Source organism: Manis pentadactyla, chromosome 13, assembly GCF_030020395.1.
Source record: "Manis pentadactyla isolate mManPen7 chromosome 13, mManPen7.hap1, whole genome shotgun sequence".
Classification (NCBI taxonomy): domain Eukaryota; kingdom Metazoa; phylum Chordata; class Mammalia; order Pholidota; family Manidae; genus Manis; species Manis pentadactyla.
Window position 1 is genome coordinate 74,570,899 of NC_080031.1, and position 21,990 is coordinate 74,592,888.

The 21,990-nt window shown below is 35.6% G+C and overlaps 1 pseudogene; it reads right to left on the reverse strand.

Annotated features, from left to right (window-relative positions):
* Positions 1-16,748: 16,748 nt before the first annotated feature.
* LOC118907740 (olfactory receptor 2T8-like) lies at positions 16,749-17,688 on the reverse strand (annotated as a pseudogene).
* Positions 17,689-21,990: the final 4,302 nt, after the last annotated feature.

A 21,990-nucleotide genomic window follows, 5' to 3' on the forward strand; every position in this document is an offset into this window, starting at 1 on the left:
ATAGCAATAAAATCATGAAAATCCTCAAGGTGGAGGATTCAGCTAGGTTCAAAGTCCTATGCAGATTAAGTCAATAGCTCATCCATACTACAGGCGCCAATAGCTAAAGGATTTCAGAGCAATCATCATACAGCACTTGCAGCCAATCGGGACATCCAGGTCATGGGGAATGCAGAAGAAAATAACCGTAAGGACAATAAGATACATGTTTTAATGACACCAGCATAGGCAAACCTTGTCCATCTGATAGGATGTATGCAAGAGAGTGGTCCTGTGATAGGACACTGGCAGGAATGGGATCTCATCCTGGTCTGGTACACCAGACTTTCACCCCCTCCCTGTGGGAGTTACAGATGGGTCATTATATAGGGCTACAGGAGGTACATACCCTGGTCATAAGGAAAAAACAAACTTCCTGGTAAGAAGCTCTTACTCCGCAGACACTTTGGGTATACTACCATGATCTTTGGGGTCCACCCTCCTGTTACTCCTGGTACATACACAAGGCCAGCTTCCAGGGCTTTTCCCCAAGGTTCCAGAAGGGCCAGCCACCACTGGTCTGTGTGTTGGAATGTGCAGGGCCACGTCCACTCAACAGAGTCTCCAGGGTTTAAAGCAGTTGGGGCTGGCAGCAGGATGTTGCTCTGCTGGTCATATCCTGGCGTCAATAATTCCTCTTTGGTTTGCACATACATGTGTAGGAGAGGCATCACTGTGTGTTAGCATATCCACAGGGTTCAAGGCTCTTTTCTGGGGCTTCTCATTCAAATGTGATTCCATCATCCATACGTGAACTGACCAGCCCTGTAGACTATTAGTGTCCAACTTCAGGCCAGATTTAAACAAAAAATTGTACCTCTCTATCATTCCTGCCCAAGTAGAGTTATATGGTACCTGAAAGTTCCATTTTATTTCTAATTGCTGCACCCATTCTTGTAATGCATGTCAAGTAAAGTGGATATATTGTTCTCTCTCAATTACCTGTGGCCAGCCACAGGCTGCAAAGAGATGCTCTGAGCCCTCTTGCCAGTTTGCTGATCTGCACAAGATGCAGGAAAAGCAACCAAGAGTCCAGTAGCTGTGTCCAGACAAGTCATGGCATACCGATATCCTTCTCGTATTTGCAGATCCCTAGTATAGTCTATCTGTCACCTGATAAGGGGTATTGCCCCATTGCTATTGTCCCATGTTGCTGCAGGACTCAGCATAAGTCTCTGTTAGAGCACACAAGGAACTCCTTCCAGGCTCTGCTGACTTCTTCAAAGGTCAATTTAAGCCCTATCAACAGACCACAGGCCACCTTTTCTTTTACCCATGTGCAACAAATGCTGATGTAACCATTGGGCTCCATCAGAGAGAGACTTTCTTTCCTGCCAGTGCTCCTGGACCAATGTGATTGCTTCATCATTCTGTGATGATGACAAAGGCAAATGGCCAGTCACATAATGTATGGTAATTGTCTTAGTATGAGCAGAGACCCATAGGGTTTTGCCACAGCCCTTGCCCCTAAAAGGTCCAGTGACCAACCATCCAGTGGCATGGTACCATGTCGGTAGTCATAGGTCAAGCCCCAATAGATGTCCCAGCTCTTAGTGCACACAGCTATAGGGGAAGGCTCCTGGGTGATTATGAGCCATACTGCCTGCAACTCAGCCCATTGACTGCTCTTCCCCTCTCAATCCTCCATCCATATTGTCTCACTCTTAGGATGGAAAGCCACAGCCCTCCACCTCAGGGGCTGCCCACAACTGGAGCTCTCTGTATACTAAGCATTTTCAGATATAGGGGCTTTTCCCTCCTGATAAGCACTCTTGGCTACCAATGGCTCAAAAGCAAGTTCTTCCTGCTTTTCCACTGGTAAACGTCACTGGCCCCAATAAGCATTGCATTTCTCCACTTAAGGGGCTATTGGAAAGCATGTTAATCTACTGTGAATATGTGTCCGATTTGGCTAGTGTAGGCATCTGTGCCACACCACTCCATGGCCTTTGGGTCCAGTCTTGCACCCACCCTGTAATGGGATAGGTGGTTTTTACCCAGGTCAGAGCTGTTCTGGTGATGGGCTCCATGGTCAAAAAGGTATGGTACCCAGCATCTGGTTGCTTCACTGTCAAAGTATACTGGACTTCTGCTCCTTTTCATAGTTTGTGTCCAGAATACAAAAGGTTGGCAGATTAGTTCAAGCTGCTGCCAAAGGTCCCATCCATAACCATCTTCATTTACATGAACATCTACCTCATAGGGCTTGATGAGTCTATTACACTCAAGGCATGTATGGCAACACTCAATCATCATCCTCTGATGGTGAGGGCCCAGGTAGGGCCTTAGTACTGTCCCCCAGGAAGTCCTGCAGTGACACAGGCTGAGCATGGGACTTTGCCTCTCTCTTCCATATCCTGGACCTCAGTGGGTGGAACTGTTGCTCTGGCTTAGTTGTTCCCACAGTTATGATATCATCTTATTGGGTTGCCCATCAAGTTTTTCTTTCACTACCCCAGCCTTTATCAAATCAACCCACATCTGAGTCCTCAAGACCTTCACGGGGCCCTTTGCCCCTCTCCTTTCAGTTGTAGGCTGTACTTCCTTCCATTTTCTTATTATTTCAACCTCCCCCAGATCTGCTAAAGTACAAGTAGCCTCATTTATGGGTTGCTTTATGTGGAGGGCAAGAATAGTCATTCCAGACCCAAGGAGAGATGGGGTCGCTATATGGAGCACCATATTTCTCATTCCTACAGTGAACAACTCTTCATTGGAGCGTTGAGTTTCCATATTATAGATGATATTTTTCATGCCCATCTCCCATAACACCTGCTGTAGCTGTGCATACATTTTCCTGCTAGTGGGTGAGTATGGTAAATCACCCTGATTAGGTCAAAGTGCCCTGAGGACCACTGCCAGTCAATCCAGAAGAGCCTGATTCCCTGAGTTGTGGTGTGCACTTTACAACTGCTGCCAGAAGGAAGGATGAGTTGTCAGGGAAGCCAGTACACTCATCTCAGTACCTGATATAGCAATGTTTTCCACCTGCATATCCCAGAGATGTAAAAGCCATGTAGGCAGATATTCCAATGGCTTCTGCCTATACCAGATGCTCATTAACACCTGCTCATCCTGGGTATAGAGACAGATCACAGAATGCTCCATAACCTGGGGAGAAGGCAGCTCCTCCCTCTGAAGAGCCCACAGTTGGTGTGTTTTTATTTTTTTAATTACAACACACAGAACTTTAACATGGGAGAGGTTGGTTCCTTGAGTTGTGACCTCAGCAACAGAGCAGCCCCTCGTCCTACCCCCTTTTTCCCTCCTGATGACTCCTCTGCCATCTCCAGGGGTGAAGGTACCACTCTTCCCCCTAAATGTTTAGATTGTTTCCAATTTAGAGTTATTAAGGGTAAAACAGCAATGAACCTTACACATACAAATCCTTGTATGAAGATATGCTTGCTTATGCTTGAATAAATAGCTGAGATGATAGTTTGTATGTATAGTGTTAAGTATTAAACTTAGTAAGAAATTATTACCAAAATAGCCAGATTTGTTGGAACACTGCACATTCCAGTGAGGAGTGACAAGTGCCCCACTGTCCATATCCGCACCCTCACTTAATTCTGTTCTCTTTAATTTAAGCTATTCTGGTGGGTATGTAATGAACATCATGTCTCAGCTTGTGCTTTTATTACAACTAATGGCAGTGAGCATGTTTTCATATGTTCACTGGCCAATCTTATGAAACTTTTTGTCAAATGTACAAATTCTGGCATTTTAAATTTTATAGTTTATTCTCCTATACTAATGTTTTACTATACATGTGTATGTATTTTTACCCCAGTTTTCTACTTGATTTTCCATAGCCTTAGCAATGATTTCTAAATGGGAAGAGTGTAAATTTCATTGGGATTTATCTCTATTATCATTTGTATCTTTCATATTTCATGGTTTATGATTTATGGCATGTGTCTTATAAGACTTCTTATATTTTTCCAATTTTTTGAAGACAGTTTTCTCTATGTTCTTCTATAGAATGTAGTTTTACATCTTATATTTAAGTCTATCATCTTTTTCTAGTGAATTTGTGTATGGCCTGAAATATATGAGATTCTATGTTTTTCCTATACTGGTTTCCTACACCATTTTATAACCCTTTCTTTATTAAATTTTCATAGCCTATTAGAAAAAAGCTCATTGTAAGTCTATATAACTATTTCTAAAGTCTTATCTGACTCATTTGTTTATATTTATGCTAATAACAGTCCTTATTAACATACCTGTATAGTCATTCTGAAAATCAGGCGGTAAAATTGGACAATATGGTTTCCTATTTCCAAAATTGTTGATTTTCTGAACATTTGGACTCCATGTGCATTTCAGAAAGAGTTAATCAACATACACACACACACACACAACCTTCTGAAAACTTGTATGTGGAATCTAAAAACGGAACAAAATGAATCAAACCGAAGTACACTCATAGACACAGATATGACTGGTGGTTACCATGGAGAGGTGTTGAAATGGGCAGTTGAAATATGTGAAGGGGATAAAAAGGCAGAAACTCTCAATCATAATATAAACTAGTAACAAGGATGAAAGTACAGCCTAGAGAATGTAATCAATATCTCTTTAATATGTTTCTATGCTGACACATAGTAACTGCACTATTTGTGGTACACATTTAGAAATGTATAAAACTGTTGAATCACTGTTGTATATTGAAATAAATATAATACGTCCACTATAATTAAAACGTATAAAAATTAAAAAGATGTTTCATCAATTAAACATCCATAGTGAAAATGTTTCCTTAAACATCACTAACACCATAGATAATATCAGCTGCACTGTAATTCTAAATTTGAAATATAAATTACTGAATATTTTAGAAGAAAACACATGCAAGCATAGGTGTATGTAACACTTGTCTGTTTGATGCAACATTCACATTTGACCTTTTTGCAACCAGCTTAAAACTCTTTGGTGGGTTTCAATTTTTTGTTATTATATAGAATATTATGAGGAATATAGATAGTACTTATCCACTATCTATCCTGGATCATCTGTTTCATACTCATCAATCTTGGCCCCTTTGCAATCTCATCACTGGGATATGAGACCCTTAATGTTAGTATAACTATAATGGACACATTATTTCTCGATATTACAGGTATTTTCTGGTGGGATAGTGAGGGTTGCAGAGTGGTCATGACACCATGAAGAACAAGTTTTAGGCATGTGTTGCCAGGATTCAGCCAATACTCTTAAGTACATTTTATTCGTGTTGCACATATATGTGCACGAATGTGAAACAAGGACATTTGGTACAACCCAACCAGCATTATTCGAGTAAGAAGTGCCTTATCCTCATGTGTATTAAAGCCATAGATCAAGGGAGAAAAGTTACATGATCAAATTTTTAGACATTGAAAGTATGTGACATATTTAACACCTATTGCTGACCACTATGTTTCTTTACCCCAAGTAAACACACATACACAACACAGGTGCTCACACAAAGCAAAGGAAAATGGAAATTAGAGAAATATATACATATACAGAGAGAGAAAGCAGAAAAAATAGAGAGATAAAATAGAAAATAATATATAGATACATTTTATAAAATAATATATACAAAATAAATAGAAAATAAAATTTATATATGTAAAATAAAGTAATTATATACATTATTTTATATATGTATATAGAAACACATTCCAACATCTTAAAAACATGATAAAATTGAAAATAAACAAGTTGAAAATGAAAACATTTTAAAATTGAAAGTAAATGAAACAGGATGCCCACTACACCTATTTTTTATATGTATTAGAGTTTATTACCAATACAACTCACCTAAAAGATACAGATAGTGAAAATTGGAAATTAACTGATAAATATATTTCTATTTGCAATGATTTGACTTTATACTTAGAATATCCAAAAGAATCAACCTAAATACAATCAGAACTAATATTAAATAAGTGTAATTATTCCCTTTTGAATAATGTTATTACATAATATTTAATCATATCCAATAGAATAAATTTTAGAATAAATATATTTGAGATTTATTTGACATTTTAGGATTCGTCAGGTTTGTAGAAATCCTAGAAATTAGAAATTTTTTTCTACAGCATCTACAATATTTATGATACACAGGTTTATGTACTTTTAAAATTGTATGCTAACAGTTCTGTTAAGATATTATAATTCATAAATTATTATACACAAACAAAATAATCTACTGAAGAAAGTATGTTAGCTTTACAGTCACAAAAAGCAGATGAAAATGGGAACATTTAATAAAATTATTGACTCATTTATATGTTCACCTGAAAAGTCCCCACACCTTGACATATATCATATAAGCAATTTCTTTTGGATGGTTTTCCTAAGAACTCCTGTCAGATTACTATTCCTTAGACTACAGATAAAAGGGTTGAACATGGGAGTGATCACAATGTACATTACAGCTGCTGCTCTGTCTGTTTCAGCTGTGTGGAAAGTGGAAGGACATAAATAAACAGCAATTATTGTACCAAAAAACAAGAGGGCCACACAGATGTGAGAAGAACACATGGAGAATGCTTTAAACTTCCCTGTGGTTGATGGTGTTTTGACTATAGCACAACCAACGAGTATGTAAGAAACTAAAATACAGGTAAAGTTCACCACCATTACAGTCCCCCCTCAATAAAAATAAATAACTCATTGATGTGGGTATTTGAACAGGACAACTTTAGCAATGGATGAATATCACAGAAGAACTGAGGAACTTTGTTATCCTTACAGAAGGGTAATTGCACCAATAAGATGGTGTGTATCTGTGCACTCAAGACAGGAAAGATCCAGGATCTGGCCAGCAGATAGGCACAAAACTTGGGAGTCATGATGGATAAGTAGGACAAAAGGAGGCAGACGGCCACAAAATGGTCATAGGACATGATAGGAAGAAGCAATGTTTCCAACCCTAAAAAGCAGATAAACAGGTACATTTGCATCATGCAGCTACTGAAAGAGATGGTGGAATTTCCTGTCTGGATGTCTACAAGAATTTTGGGAACTGTAGTGGAAGACAAACAGAGATCAATCAAGGACAAATTGCTAAGGAAGAAATACATGGGGAGTAAAAACAAGCATTTGATATGATTGTTAGGAAGATCATCAGGTTTCCAACCATTGTGTTCAGATAAATGCAGAGGAGCAGGGAAAATAGGAGAGGCTATTTATCTGGGTCATCAGAAAACCCCTTGAGGAGGAACTTCACAACACTGGTCTGGTTTAGCCTCTTCAAAAATTCCATCACCTGAAACTCCAATGAGTTCTACACAAGGGTATAAAGGGCATATAAAAGTGTAGACAAAGGGTCTGTTTGTGTTTATACAGAGGATCAAAGCCTAATTGGGCTACCTCGAAAATGATCTAAGATACAATATGAAAAAGAACTTCCAACATCAGTACTCTCTGGAAGATTCATGCCAGAAGATGATCATCAAAAAACCCCAACAAAGATCCACGCACTGCTACAGCTGTAGATGCACTCATCCCAACAGTTCCTGGACTTGCCATGGGAATGATGAAGGAGATATCTAAGCTGCCCTGTGCATACAGTAAAACAACAAATTTGACTGGATCTATACTGTAGGAACTCAATCAAGAATTAGGAGAAGTGCAAATTGTAGCACTCTAAAATATTACAACTACAGACTATTTACTGTTAAAAGAACATAAGGGATGTGAACATTCCCCAGGAATGGGTTGTTTTAATTTGTCTAATTTCTCTCAGACTGTTCAAGTTCAGTTGGACAATATCCACCATATCATAGATAAGTTTCCACAAATGCCTAAGGTACCTAACTGGTTTTCTTGGTTTCACTGGAGATGGCTGGTAATTACAGGTATGCTTTGGTTATGTAACTATACTCCTATTATGTTAATGTGTGTGCACAATTTAAGTAGTAGCTTAAAACCTATACATGCTGAAGTTACTCTACAAGAAGATATGTCAAAGAAATAATCAATCTTCCCATGTTTTCTTCCGCCTGCTACTTGTATAGCTTTTCTTCTTCCTTCCTAATTACAACCCTTAAAAAGAATTCGTGCCTCATATCGAATTTACTGAGTATCATAATTCTTCCAAGTGGTAAAGATACCTCAAGACAAATGCAGGGCATAGAAGCTACAGGGCATAAATATGCAAAGAAATAAAAAGCTAACCATTTCAAACAATAAGGCTTCTCTCTCACTTACCAACTTTACATTTCCCTGTATGGCCCTGGAAGATGACTGGTTAGCCAGAGACGGGTAAGATTCCTCAAGGGAGGAACAACCTAAGACAGGCACAGCCGCAGTGGGGTCATCAGGTGAGAAATTGGGGATCAACAGAGGTGAGGCTTAGAACCTCACCCTCCCTGTTCTGAGAGAAATCTTCTGCATCCGTGGATGTTTTATTGCCCTTGTCTAACTTGGATTAACACATAGTCTACAGGCACACACCTGATCATCTACATTTGCTCTCTTACAACACTAAACTATGTTTTCTACCTTTATCTTGTATCTACCTACCACTTCAGCATTTTATTATAAATAATAATAATAAAGAGAGAAATGTGGTATCCACATATAAATCAAGTATAAAAATCAAATTAGTGTTCATATTTGAACTGACTGTTTATAGTTCATAATGCATGAGCATAACCGAAGGTTTCTGGGATGGCTGCCCTTGTACTGTTCACCATATAAGAACTTATTCCCTATGTAAGAATTTGTTCTCCATGTAAGAACTTGTTTGTTATGCCTCAGAAGATTGGAGACTGACGAAAATTAGGCTTGGGGTGGATTAATGATTGTGCATTGAGCATTGACTCCCCTATACAGAATTTTATTGTTGTTAACAACCATTTGATCAATAAATATGAGAGATGCCCTCACAAAAAAAAAAAAAAGTATACACTTCCAATGGTAAAATAATAAGTAACCGGGATGTAATGAATATAGTCAAGATATTGTAACGGCTTGGTATGGTGATAGCTGGTACCTAGAATTGTCATGTATATAAATGTTGAATCACTATGTTGTACACCTGAAACTAATGTAATGTAATACCGTGTGTCAACTACGCTTCAATAAAAAAATAATTATCTAAAAAAAAAAAAAAGGATGAGTTGTATAGTATGTGAATTGTATCTCAATAAAGCTGCCCTTTTAAACGAAAAAAAAAATTCCATCACCTGCATGTAGATCCTGTGGTTTACAGAATCATGAAGCTCAGAAACCAGATTTAATCAGGCCATCAATCCATATTGGATTTTTTTCTGTAAAATATAATAAACACAATTTATTTGGGATATGGTGTAATCATATTGGTTCAATTGATTCATCGCCATCAAATTAGTTCAAGAATAATTAAATTCTATATTAAAACAAAAACATTTTATCACACCCAAACTAAGCTATGTCATACATTCTCTAATTCATTTTCATTCAATCCCCCTGGAAGTCATATTATCTGTTTACCAATGAATAAACTGAGATTCATAAGATGTTAAGTCTTTCCCATGATTTGTCATATACTTATAAGTAAGTGAAACTAAAATTTCAACACAGATTTTCTGACTGTTTTTTGCAATTCATATCAGGTGTAATTTCACCAAGAAAATGATGAAAATGCCAAATGTAAATTATTGATACACTCTCGTTTTTTTACTATCAAGAGTAGTAGTTATAATCTATATTCCACTTTCTTTCTGCTTTACAACCTCCCTAAGACTCATTCCAGCATATTTTGGGTGTGTGTCCCACAGCCCTTAAACTTTTTCAGAACAATTAAGCTGTAGCAATTCAATTGATCCTTAATTTATGTGTTTTTAGATTAATTTGCAAGGCCCTTGAATAATAGAGTCTATGTCATGTTTACCCTTGTATCACATCTTTTAATAGTTCAGACTTAGATAATGGAATAATTACATGAATGAAAAACTATCAAAACAAAATATTACATTTCATGAAATCCTGGGAAGATAGGGAGTGGCTCCCCTATTTTCATAACATAAAGCCTATGTGTTCCCACTTGTAAAAAATAAGGAATAAATGATTTTTAAGAATTAATTGAAGCAATTCACAATTTTTCATTGTGCCCATTTGTGAGATTAATCTCATATCAGAGAATTGTTGAACAGCAAATAAATGATTTGAAATACATGAATCAAAATTATGTAATTCTTAGTGAATGAACCTGGACAGAAAAGGATTCAAAGCTTATTAGCTCTGTAGCTGTTGAATGAAAATTTGTTATTAAAAACTTTCTGGTATATAGAATAATGAAAACAATTGCTTTACTTAAGAAAAAAACCTTTATCTGTTTGAATTAATAATAGAACAAATATAATGAATATACAACTAGTCTAATGTGTTTGGAGAATAATAGCTGAATTGAATGAAATGGAGATGACATTTCCAGGAGTAGACTATGGCAATGATTGCATAGAGGGACTATTAAGATTGACATCCTTCCTTTGTGTTATTTATGTCACCTGTGCCTATCTTGTTGAAAGTTTAAACTCATCTTGAAGTTCAATGTGAGTTTTCCTTTTATAATTCTCTTGAAGTGGATAGAAGCTAAGTTTTCAATTAAAATTAATTCCAAGAAACAGTGAGATGTATGGTTTTTTTATCAAAAAAGTCTCTTTTGGAAAACAAATGTAACCAGTACCTCAGTTTTTCTCATATCTCCCTGGGCATATTCTTTTTTCTTAGATTACTGGTCCACAGGGCTCCTCCAAATATAGCCATTTTTACACATCTATTGAAACATACCTGGCTTCTAAAAGAGGAAAAGCCAAGAAGTCAGAATAGGTGACAAAATTAAGGAGATAGAGTCTAACTCTCATACATTAGAGATAAATAAAACTCCAAAATGTAGAATTCTAAAAGAATATTAATTGAAAATTGTGCTCAAGGCATCCATGGAAATTATCATAATTTCTGACTATGTGTGGCCCAAAACAATCATGTTATCTTTAGTAACAAATGCGTGGATTTAGTTGTTCTTCCTCAAATACCACATTCCAACCCTGGTGTACACAAAATATTCATTGAAGCAGATCATGTGTATAACATAAACATCTGGAAAAGTCACACTAGAACCAATCTTGTATGTGTTGACTGCATAGTTGTGTTTAATGATATGAACATATTTGAAGACTTAATTTATGACATTGACCGAATTTTTATTTTTTGGAAAATTTATATTCTCATCAGCATAAAATTAAAGACCAACTTATCTCATGCTACAAAGAACACAGAAATTCAGTAATGTGTAATATATATGTCTACAACATATATGATAGACAAACCCTTAGGCAGAGATATCAAGGAAAATAAAGAAAAGATCAGAAATGTAAAGAGAAGTTACAACTGACACACACAGAAAAACTCAAACAATTATGAGAGAATCACATGGGAAATGATTTGCCAAAAAACTTGACAAACTAAAAGCAATATATAAATTCCCAGAAACATACAATCTTTCAAGACTTAACCAGAAATAAATGGAAAACTTGAACAGACAAAATACTTCTAACAAGATTGAATTGGTAATAAAAAAGTTCCCAATGAACAAAATTCCACAACCAGACAGTTTCATGGGTGAATTCTACCAAACTTTTAAAGAGCTATTATTCTTTTGAAAGTATTCCAGACAAATGGAAGAGGAAGGAATAATTCTAAACTCATTCTAGGAGCTCAAACTACAAAAACTAGACAAATATGAAAAAAGAAAACTACAAACCATAATTCTACATTCACTGAATTGTCATGGTTTGGACATTTTATAGTCTCATCAGTATAAAACCAAGGCCAGCTTATATTATAAGGAAGAGAAATTCAGAAATGTGTAATGACATATACTTTTAAATATTTCTAAAACAGCTTTGGAAATGCAGATGTTAGAAGAGTTTTCACACTAAAAGTCATTTAAAAATATGAACTATAACCCATAGCTATAGTTTTCAGATACTGAATAACATCAGTACCTCTAAGCCTTATTATTTGGGTGGACATCTGTATACTAAATCTCTCAGGATAACTTTCTTTGAGAGCAGGAACTACTACATTTATAAAACTAAAAGATGCCCATGTAGACATTCTATGTATCATAGGCTGCCAGCAAAGGGGCTTTTGTAAAAAACTGGAAATAACTTACTTAAATTAATGTTTTTATTTGGGTATTTTTTCACTGCTGTCATTACTGTTTCTTCTCATGAAGAAAGTGGGCTTGATTGATCCACCAGTTTCTTCTTCAGCAGCAATGATAAAGCATGTGCATGATGAATTCGTGATTGGTCATAATGATCTAACCAAAGGATATGGGGTTGAAAAAGGTAAAAAAGGAAGCATGAATAACATGAACGTGCTCTTAGGTGGCCTCCAAGGTACATTCAATTCACTTTCTCAGGAGAAAGGGATACTAAGCAGATAGTCAACCTCAGGTGTGTTCCCCAGAGACATTTTCTCTGGAGATGAATAAAGATTTATGAAGTTATCTCTTCTTTCAGTAATACTCACAGTAATCTAATGATAACATTTTTTCACCACAGAGATTAGGAAGTTGTTACATTGCCCAGGAGTTTCTGTTAACACTCTCTAAAGTCAAATCTCAGGTGTGAACTTATGGTAATATCACCCGACAGTCTGAACTCTACTGTATCTAATTGGTTCCCTTATCAATAAACAAATATCCTTCATCTGAACTGTTGTGTTTAAAAAAATTAAGTTGTGTTACTTTCTTTTTGTCTACCACGTTGTATGACATAACTTATTTATCCAGGAGTTTGTACACATTTAATAGCTTATTATTTATACTTATTACTTTTCACATGAAATTGTATAACCTTTATGCTAATAACCTCTTCAATACAGATGACACATATTATTTAGATCAGTATTTCCAAGACTTTTTGGAAAAGTAGAAAACTTTTCCTTTACTAAGATATGCAACTGTATGAAGTAAAATGATAAATAATGCATCAAAAAAATAAAGATATAATTGAAAAGTACTGTATTGTGTGCTAGATATCTAAAACTTAGATTAATGTACCACCCTACCTTGTCTATCACCTCACTTAAACAGTTAGTGAATATTGGCATCAGCAAGCATAATATCCTCAAATATTTTAATTTGTCATTATTTCTATTTTCTCCTAAACATGGCTGTTAGTTGATAATACAGACATAAAAGCCTTAAGAGACTACTTATAATTTGTATCCTTTAAATTTTCCCATGTGTAATTTTAATGGTGAATTTCTCATTGTTATTTTATAAGTTACCAATTATAAATGACTATTGTGAACAGATATTAAAGCATATATAAGAATTATACAAAACATTAATGTTGATTTACATGACTGTATTAATACACTTAGTATATTTTTCTAGTTTTATTGAGACATAATTGATGTACAACGTTGAGTTTAAGGTGCATAATTTGATGATTTGATACATTTATATACTGCAAAATGATTACCATAATGATGTTAATTCAGACATACATCACCTCTCAAAATTACCTCATGTGCATATGAGTCTGTGGTAATATATTTAAGATTTACAGTCTCAGCACCTTTCAACTGTGTAACACAATATTGGTACCTCTAGTCACCCTGCTGTACATTAAATGCCCAGAACTTATTCCTATTAAAATTGGAAGTTTGATCACTTTGATCAATATCTGCTATATATTCCAAAACCCCTGCTCCTGAAAACCACTATTCTCTGTTTTTATGAACTTGGCTTACTTAGATACCATGTATAGGTGACACTATACAGTATTCATCTTTACTATCTAACTCATTTCACTTAGAATAATGTCCTTTAGGTTTATCTATTTTGATGCAAATGGGAGGATCTCCTTGCATGTATATATTGTATTACCTTTATTCATTCATCTTTGAATAGACACAAGTTGTTTGTATGTTTTATTTTGACTTTTGTGACTAATCCTGCAATGAACATAGGTATGGAGCTGTCTTTTCAAAACAGATTGCTAGGACATATGACTCCTTTGTCGAATATTAATTAGTTCAATATACATGCATGAGTTTATATCTGAAATGTTTATTTGCTTCCATTGTTCTATGAGTCTACTTTCATGCCAATGCCATATTGTTTTAATTACAATATCTTTGTAATGTAGTTTGAAATCACAAACTGTGAAGCCTCCAATGATATTCTTCTTCTGTCTACTAGGGTAGTTTTATACTTCTATATGACTTTCAAAATTATTTTGTATTTCTGTGAAAAATGCCTTTACAATATTGATAAAGACTGCATTTAATCTACAAACAGCTCTGGATAATTTTGTCATTATGACAATATTAAGTTTTCTAATCCATAGATATGATACATATTTTCATTTATTTGTATTTTATTCAATTTCTTTAATCAATGTTTTATAATTCAGAGCACAGATCTTTTATCTCATTTGAATTTCTTGCTGAATACTTTATAGTTTTTGAATGCATTATATATAGGTTTGTTTATTTTCATATAGTTCATTTTTTTGTTTAGAAACAACTGAATGTGTATGTTGATTGTATATCATAGAAATTTACATTGTTTTTTATGATAGTGTTTTATGGAGTTCTTGGGATTTTCTCTATAAAAGATCATGTCATTTGCAAACAATGACAATTTACTTCTTCATTTCCAATTTGGATATATTTCAAATGTTTATTTATTTGTCTAATTGCTTTAGTTAAGGTTTTCAGCACCTTACTGAAAAGAACTGGAGGGAGGGGACACACATGCCTTGTTCCTGATCTTGGAGGAAATTATTTGATCTTTCTATCATTGATTATAATGTTAGTTGTGGGATTGTCATGTATCTCCTTAAACAAGGACAAATGAAACTGAGAAACAGAGAGAAAAATGGATCTCTAGGAATGAAAGAATAATAAGAGAGTTGTATGATAACTCACAATGAATCAATATTTGTGTAATAGGGATACAAGAAGGACAAGATAGAGACAAAGGGTTAGAAACACTCTTTGAGGAAATAACTGTTGAAAACTTCTGGGGAAGTTTTCTTTGGGGAAGAAAATAGACACTCAGGTCACGGAAGGCCAGAGACCCTCTAACAAAGGAACCCCAGTAGGACACCACCAAGACATACAATAATTAAAATGGCAAAGATTAAGGATAAGAAGAAAGGATTGAAAGGAGCCAGAGAGAAAACAAAGATTACTTATAATGGAAATCCCATGAAACTATCATCAGACTTCTCAGCAGTAACTTTATAGGCCAGAAGGGAGGGGCATGAATAATTTGATGTACTGAAACAGAAGGACCTCCAGCCAAGAATCTCACCCCAGCAAGATTTTCATTCAAATTTGAAGCAGAGATTAAACATTTTCTGGGTAAATGAAGGCCTAAGGAATTTATAACCATTAAACTAGAATTACAGAACACATTAAAAGGACTGCTATAGACAGAAATGTTCCTTAGGCTGAAGAGCTTTAACCAGTGAAAACAAATGCACATTAAAGGTAGTAGATCAATTAATTACCAAGCACACACAAAATTAAAACAAAACAAAGGTAGTAAAGTTAACCACATAAGATGGCTCAAAGGATACATAAAAAAAATGCAAATTATGACATCTAATACATAAAGTGCGGAGGAGGAAAAAGAAGACAAAAGCATTTTTAGATTGTGTTTGAAATAAAGCAATCATCAACTTAATATACACTGTTATGTACTTCAGAAGCTATCCTTGAACCTTATGATAACCACAAACCTAAAGCCTGTAACAGACACACAAAAGAATAAAAAAGGGAATACCAAACACACAACACTAAAGAAAACCATCAACAAGAGACGAAGAAAGCAACAGAGAGGAACCACAAAACAAACAGAAAATAGTTAATAAACTGGTGATAATATATATCTACCAATAATTACATTAAAATGTAAATGGGCTGAATGTACCAATCAAAAGACATGAGTGGCAGAATAGATAAAGAAACAAGACCAATATATATGCTGCCTAGAGGAGATTCATTTCAGACCCAAAGACGTGCACAAATTAAAAGTGAAGGGATGGAAAAATATGTTTCATATAAATAATAGGGAGAAGATAATTCTAGTCCATGCTTTCTCTTCCATGGATGGAAGTTACACCCTGCCATAAATTTCAAATTTATTTGTAGTTCAGGAAGTCCAAAGGTAAACTCCATATAATAGTTGTTATATATATAATAATATGATTTCTTTGTTTATAGTATTTCATAAAGAATGGAGTATATCAGAGAGGAAGTTATTATAGGTAGAAAGGAACATTAGTTTGATAATCACTGATATAAAGATGGTGGCACAATAAAATACCTAATTTGTGGCAACACATGCCTTGATGAATTTATTTTTATAAACAAAATTTGGCAATAATTTAAACATATATCAAATACATAGCTCCAGTAGAACCAGTCAGTAAGAGCATGAGACAGCCAGCTAGGCAAAAGTAGCCAAGTTAATTCATTGAATAAATGTATGAGGTGTGGGGTGGAAACACTGTAATAAGGATTTGTGATCAACAGACTTTAACAACCACAATTTATTCTTTTTTTTCACAATTTATTCTTGGTAACAATGTAATAGACAATCCCAATGTATGGAGGTCCATCTGTATTTCAAAGAAAAAGAGAAATAACCGTTATAGATATAATGCATATATAACTTCTCTCTGGGAATCTTACCCTCAGTCATTATTTAAGGCAGGACACTGGCCCATAAACCTTGTCAGGGCTCCCTAGACCTCACTGTTCCTCAGACTGTAGATGAAGGGGTACAGCACAGGAGTTAAGATAGTATAAAATGCTGATACAACCTTGTCATGGTTAGCTGACCTATAGGACTTGGATCTCATGTAAGTAAAAATGCCTGCTCCATAGAACAGTCCCACCACAGCCAAATGTGAGAAGCAGGTGGCAAAAGGCTTTTTGTGGGCTTCTGTAGAACGCATCCGAAGAGCAGCCAGGGTGAGACTATAGGAAATCTGGATGAGGGAAAGTGGGACCAGGATCATTAACACACAGCAGGTGTACACGTCAGCACAAGTCAAACGCACCAGAGTGAGCACGTCACCGAAGAAATGGTCCTCATGAGCCCTGCAAAACAGGAAGCCCAGGGTGGCAGCAGCCTGCATGAGTCCATCAGCTGCTCCCAAGAACCAGGACCCCCAGGTCATTAGCAGGCATAGTCTTTAGTTCGTGAGGATCGGTATCTCAGGAGGTGGTAAATAGCCATATAGCAGTCGTAGGACATGGCCACCAAGAGGAAGCACCTACCTCCTCCCAATGTGAGGAAGAATATCTGCACCCCACAGCCAGTGGGGGAGATGGACTTTCTCCCTCTCACGTAGTGAGCAGCCATCTTGGGCACAGTAGTGCAGACCAGCACCCAGTCCGTGAGGGAGAGCTGGCTCAGCAGGAGGTACATGGGCGTGTGCAGTTGGGGTTCCCGGTGAATCAGCAGGATCATGAGGGCGTTCCCCACGAGGGAGGGGAAGGCAACTGTCGGAGCCATCACAAATAGAACGGGTGGGCTCCTGAGTGGTTAAAGAGTCCTAGTAGAATGAACTCTGAGGTGATGTTCCCACTTTCCATGATTTCAATAGGATTGACAGAAAACGGGGAAATAGATGAGTTTTCATCAGTTACAGTGCGCCATTTCAATTACATTTTTCATAAAAATAACTGAAAATAATGAAACTTATTTCAAATACTTGATCTGCCATTTGAAAAATCTTTTAACTATAGCATAAAATTAATTTCAGTATTTTCTTGTTTTCAAGGTTTGAATTTTTAGTATTTCTCTGTTTAGTTTTTTTAATTGACACGATGAATGAGAATTCTTCGTAAATCCAATTTGCTTTGTAAGTGTATCTTTATGCTCTATGACACCAACACAAATGGAAAGGTATTAATTACATAATTTATAAAATATTTGTTCTAGCCTTGTATCAAACACAGTAATATTCTTGGAAACAGAATTAAATCGATGCATTTAACTGTGTAAAAGCTAAGTACTTGATAATGGAGTTATACCTATGTAACATTTCAAAAGTTATTGAAACTTAACGAAAATCAGATAATTTTTCCTGATGTTGAGTAATCTTAGGAGGCATTCTTTCCTTTCCAAACAAGACAGCTTATTTCCCCTGGTCTAGGAACTGACAGGCCTGAGTCTGCAGATGGAAACATAACTACTTGGAATTGGCAGTGCCTTCAGCTTGAATGTATCACGTTATACACTGAAAACAAGAGTGACCTTCTTTGAATGCTTTCCCCCAAAGCAAGTCTGCACTGCTTAGTGCGCTCTCATTTACTATATAAAGGCATTCATGTAATGACACTGTTTCCCCTCAAATTCACAGAAATATAGTATCTTCTGATAAATAAGAAAAAATAAAAACTCTTTCGTTTCTCACCCAACACAGAGATAAATTACTTTCCTCCTCGGTGCCAAGAGAACATACATATTTAAAGGCAATTTCATTTCCTATCTGCTGGTACAGGAACTATTCATTCTTTTTGAATAAAAATGACCAGAGATGGGGATGGTAATTCAGTCTCAAGGATGTGATGTAATTCAATGAAGTGACATGGCGGCAGGAGTCCCCATCCCCCACGGTCATTCCTTCTCCCCACTGCACACAGCCCTCCCATACTGGAAGGCCAATGAAGACAGACAAAGGTAGTGCAAGGCCTCACTCAGTCCCCAGCCCCACTGTAGGAGCATCACGGTTGTAGAGGCGGCATTCTGCTTGAGGGTTTTAGTTGGTTGATTCAAAGTTACACATCACATAAGCCAATTCCTCTTTGCATTTTCCAAAACTTTTCTATCTGTAAAGCCCTATATTTGTAACTTGCACTCTGAACACCTAGTAACTAATCCTCCTGACTCATTTCTTTGATTGGAAGACTTCTTATTTTCCATTATTCTGATCTCTCCTTGTTGAATGTTGACAAAACTTTAAACTTGTTTAAAAATCAATGCATAAAAAGTAAATGGTGCCTTTGTGTGTGCATGTGTGTGAGTGTAGTAAGAGAGCACTAGAGAAAGAGAAAGAACATTTTTAAGAGGTGGGGAGTCTGAATGCCACTTACTGTTTAGTTTTTAAAAAACAACAATAAAAGATAAGACAAGTAAGTGTTAAAAAATCTGTAGTTTAGTCATTGTAGGGTGTTGGGTCATTTTCTTAAAATAATTTTTGCTATTGTTGTGCCCATTTTTAAGTATTCTGTAGTACGGTGACATGCACATTTGCATTTTTTCTGCAACTGTCACCAATATCCATTGCCAGGACTCTATGCATATTCTCAAACTGAAAATACCTGCCCATTAAACAGTGACCCTCTAACCCTCCTGCCCCCAGGAACTGGCAGGCATCTTACTACTATTCTGTCTCTTTAAATTTGACTCTTATAGGATCATCAGATAAGTGGAATTACACAAAATTTGCCCTTTTGTGACTGGCTTATTTCATTTAACATAACATCCTCAACACTCATCCACGCTCCACATGTGTCAGAATTTCATTCCTTCCTAAGCTGAATAATATATTCCTTTATATGTATAATGTTTTCCTTATTAATTCCATCCATCTGTGGACGCTTGGGTTGATTGATGCTGCATTAATATTCCTAACTCTACCTTCACACTATGTGAATGAGTCAGTTTTCCACTGATTTAAGTATCTGTAAACCTACACAAATAAGATATTAAGAGATAATTCCTAACTAAATTGCCAATGCATAAAAAGTGTGGTTGGAAATAAAAATGAAGAATTAGCTCATCTTGCAAGTAAAGAATAGAGGCACTAAGTGGAAGAATGGAAGTTTAACGTTGTCTAGTGCAGGAACAGGATGATTTACTACTCTAAAACATAAGTATTTATCTTTTTTTTTTCACTATGGCTTCAGAAATCTTTTTTTCTCTCTGTTCCAAGACTTTTGCTTAGAATATTTCTAAAACTTCTAGATCTTTATGTTCAGTCTCAGAATCATCTCTTTGACAATGCTTATAGAAGGCATAAAGATACACACTTCCTATTATATAGTTATCACAGAAAATTTAGAGTAGTGTCTATAATTTTCCTTCTGCATTTTTCTGATCCTTGTTGCCCTAACATGAAAACTGAACTCTTTTTCTTTAGGATGCTGAGATGATTAACCAACCTATGCTCTAAAAACTAAAATAGTAACATTCAAATCATTCACTGGACTGAGTTGACAGGTTATTACTATAGTTTTTACCTGATGACTGTGTCAGCTTGCATACATTTCAGTTCTTCAGATTGTAGGATAGACAAATAGAGGCTTTTATCTGTGAATCTATATGGAGTAAACAGCAGAACTATGGATTTTCTATGGTTCAAAAGTCAGTCTATGGAAAGGGATGAAATATTTGCCAACCACATATGCTATAAGGGCTTAATATCCAAAATATATTAATGAAACATACACAGCTTAGTATCACAAGAGCAAATAATGTAATTAGAAAATGAAGACAAGACCTGAGTATAATTTTTCCAAATTGGATATGCAAAAGGCCAACAGGTATTGAAAAGGTGCCTCAACATCAATAATGGTCAGAGAACTAGAAGTCAAAACCATAACCAGGTATGAACTCATATATCTCACCATGGCTGTTGTCAGACAGGAAACAAATACCAACAAGATATGGGAAAAGGTATCTCTTAGATGCTGTTGATGTAAATGATGTAAATGTGAAATGGAGCAGTCTATGTATGGAACACAGTACAGTGTGACTCAGAAACTTAAAACGTAAACCCCATTTGATCCAGCGATACCACTACTGGGATGTACCTGAAAGAACGGAAATCAATATATCAATGAGGATCTGCACAGCCATGTTCATTGCCACATTATTGACAAAAGCCGAGCTATAGAAACAACCTAAAATATCTTTGATGGATAAGTGCTCAAATAAAATTATACACACACACATCCATAGTATATCATTCATAGATAAAAAAGAGGAAAGTCTTGCCATTGGTGACGAAATGGGGGAATCCGGAAGGCATTATTCTAAGTGAGGTCAGCCAGACAGAAAGACAAATACTGTATGGCCTCAATTACATGTGGAATCTAAAAAACAAGAAAACAATTTCATATTTACAGAGAATATGATGGTAGCTGCCTCAGGCATCAGTGATGGAAAAAAGGGGCGATGAATGTCAAAAGATAAAACTTTTTAGTTAGAAGGAAAAGTTCCGAGGATCTTATGTAGAGCTTGGTGACTATAGTTAATAATATGGTATTCTATATTTAACAGTTGCTTAAAACATATCTTATAAATTATCACTAACACGCAATGAGATAGTTCTGTGAACTATGTGAGCTGATGATGCATTAACTATGCTCATCTTGGTAATGATTCAACTATATATACACTTACATATAAATATGTATATAATTTTCATACTATATAATTTGTTTTTATTTATTATTAGGATTTACAATATCATATTTGTTTCAGAGGTACAATATAATGACTCAATAAATATATACACAAATACAATTATATTTGTCAATCATCCCACAATAAAAAATGGTTTAAAAAGCAAAACCAGTCACATCATAAAATCAAGGACAAAAACAGAGTTAGAGGACTGATACTGCCCAATGTCAGGACTTGGGAAGCTAAAGATAGTGCGGAAATGACCAAAAAGCATGAAAGAGGTCAATGCAATATAATAGACAGCTCAGAAATAGACCTCTGTAAATATAATCAGCTTATCTTTGACAAAGTGCAGATTGTTTATTCAACTAATAATGCTGCTGGAAAAACTTGGCATAAAAAAACAGTCCATATATAGACTGTACACACTTTACAAAATTTAATTCAAAATGGATCTTATACCTGAATGCAAAGCATTGTAGTATAAAACCCTGCTTGACAGCCTAAGAGAAAGC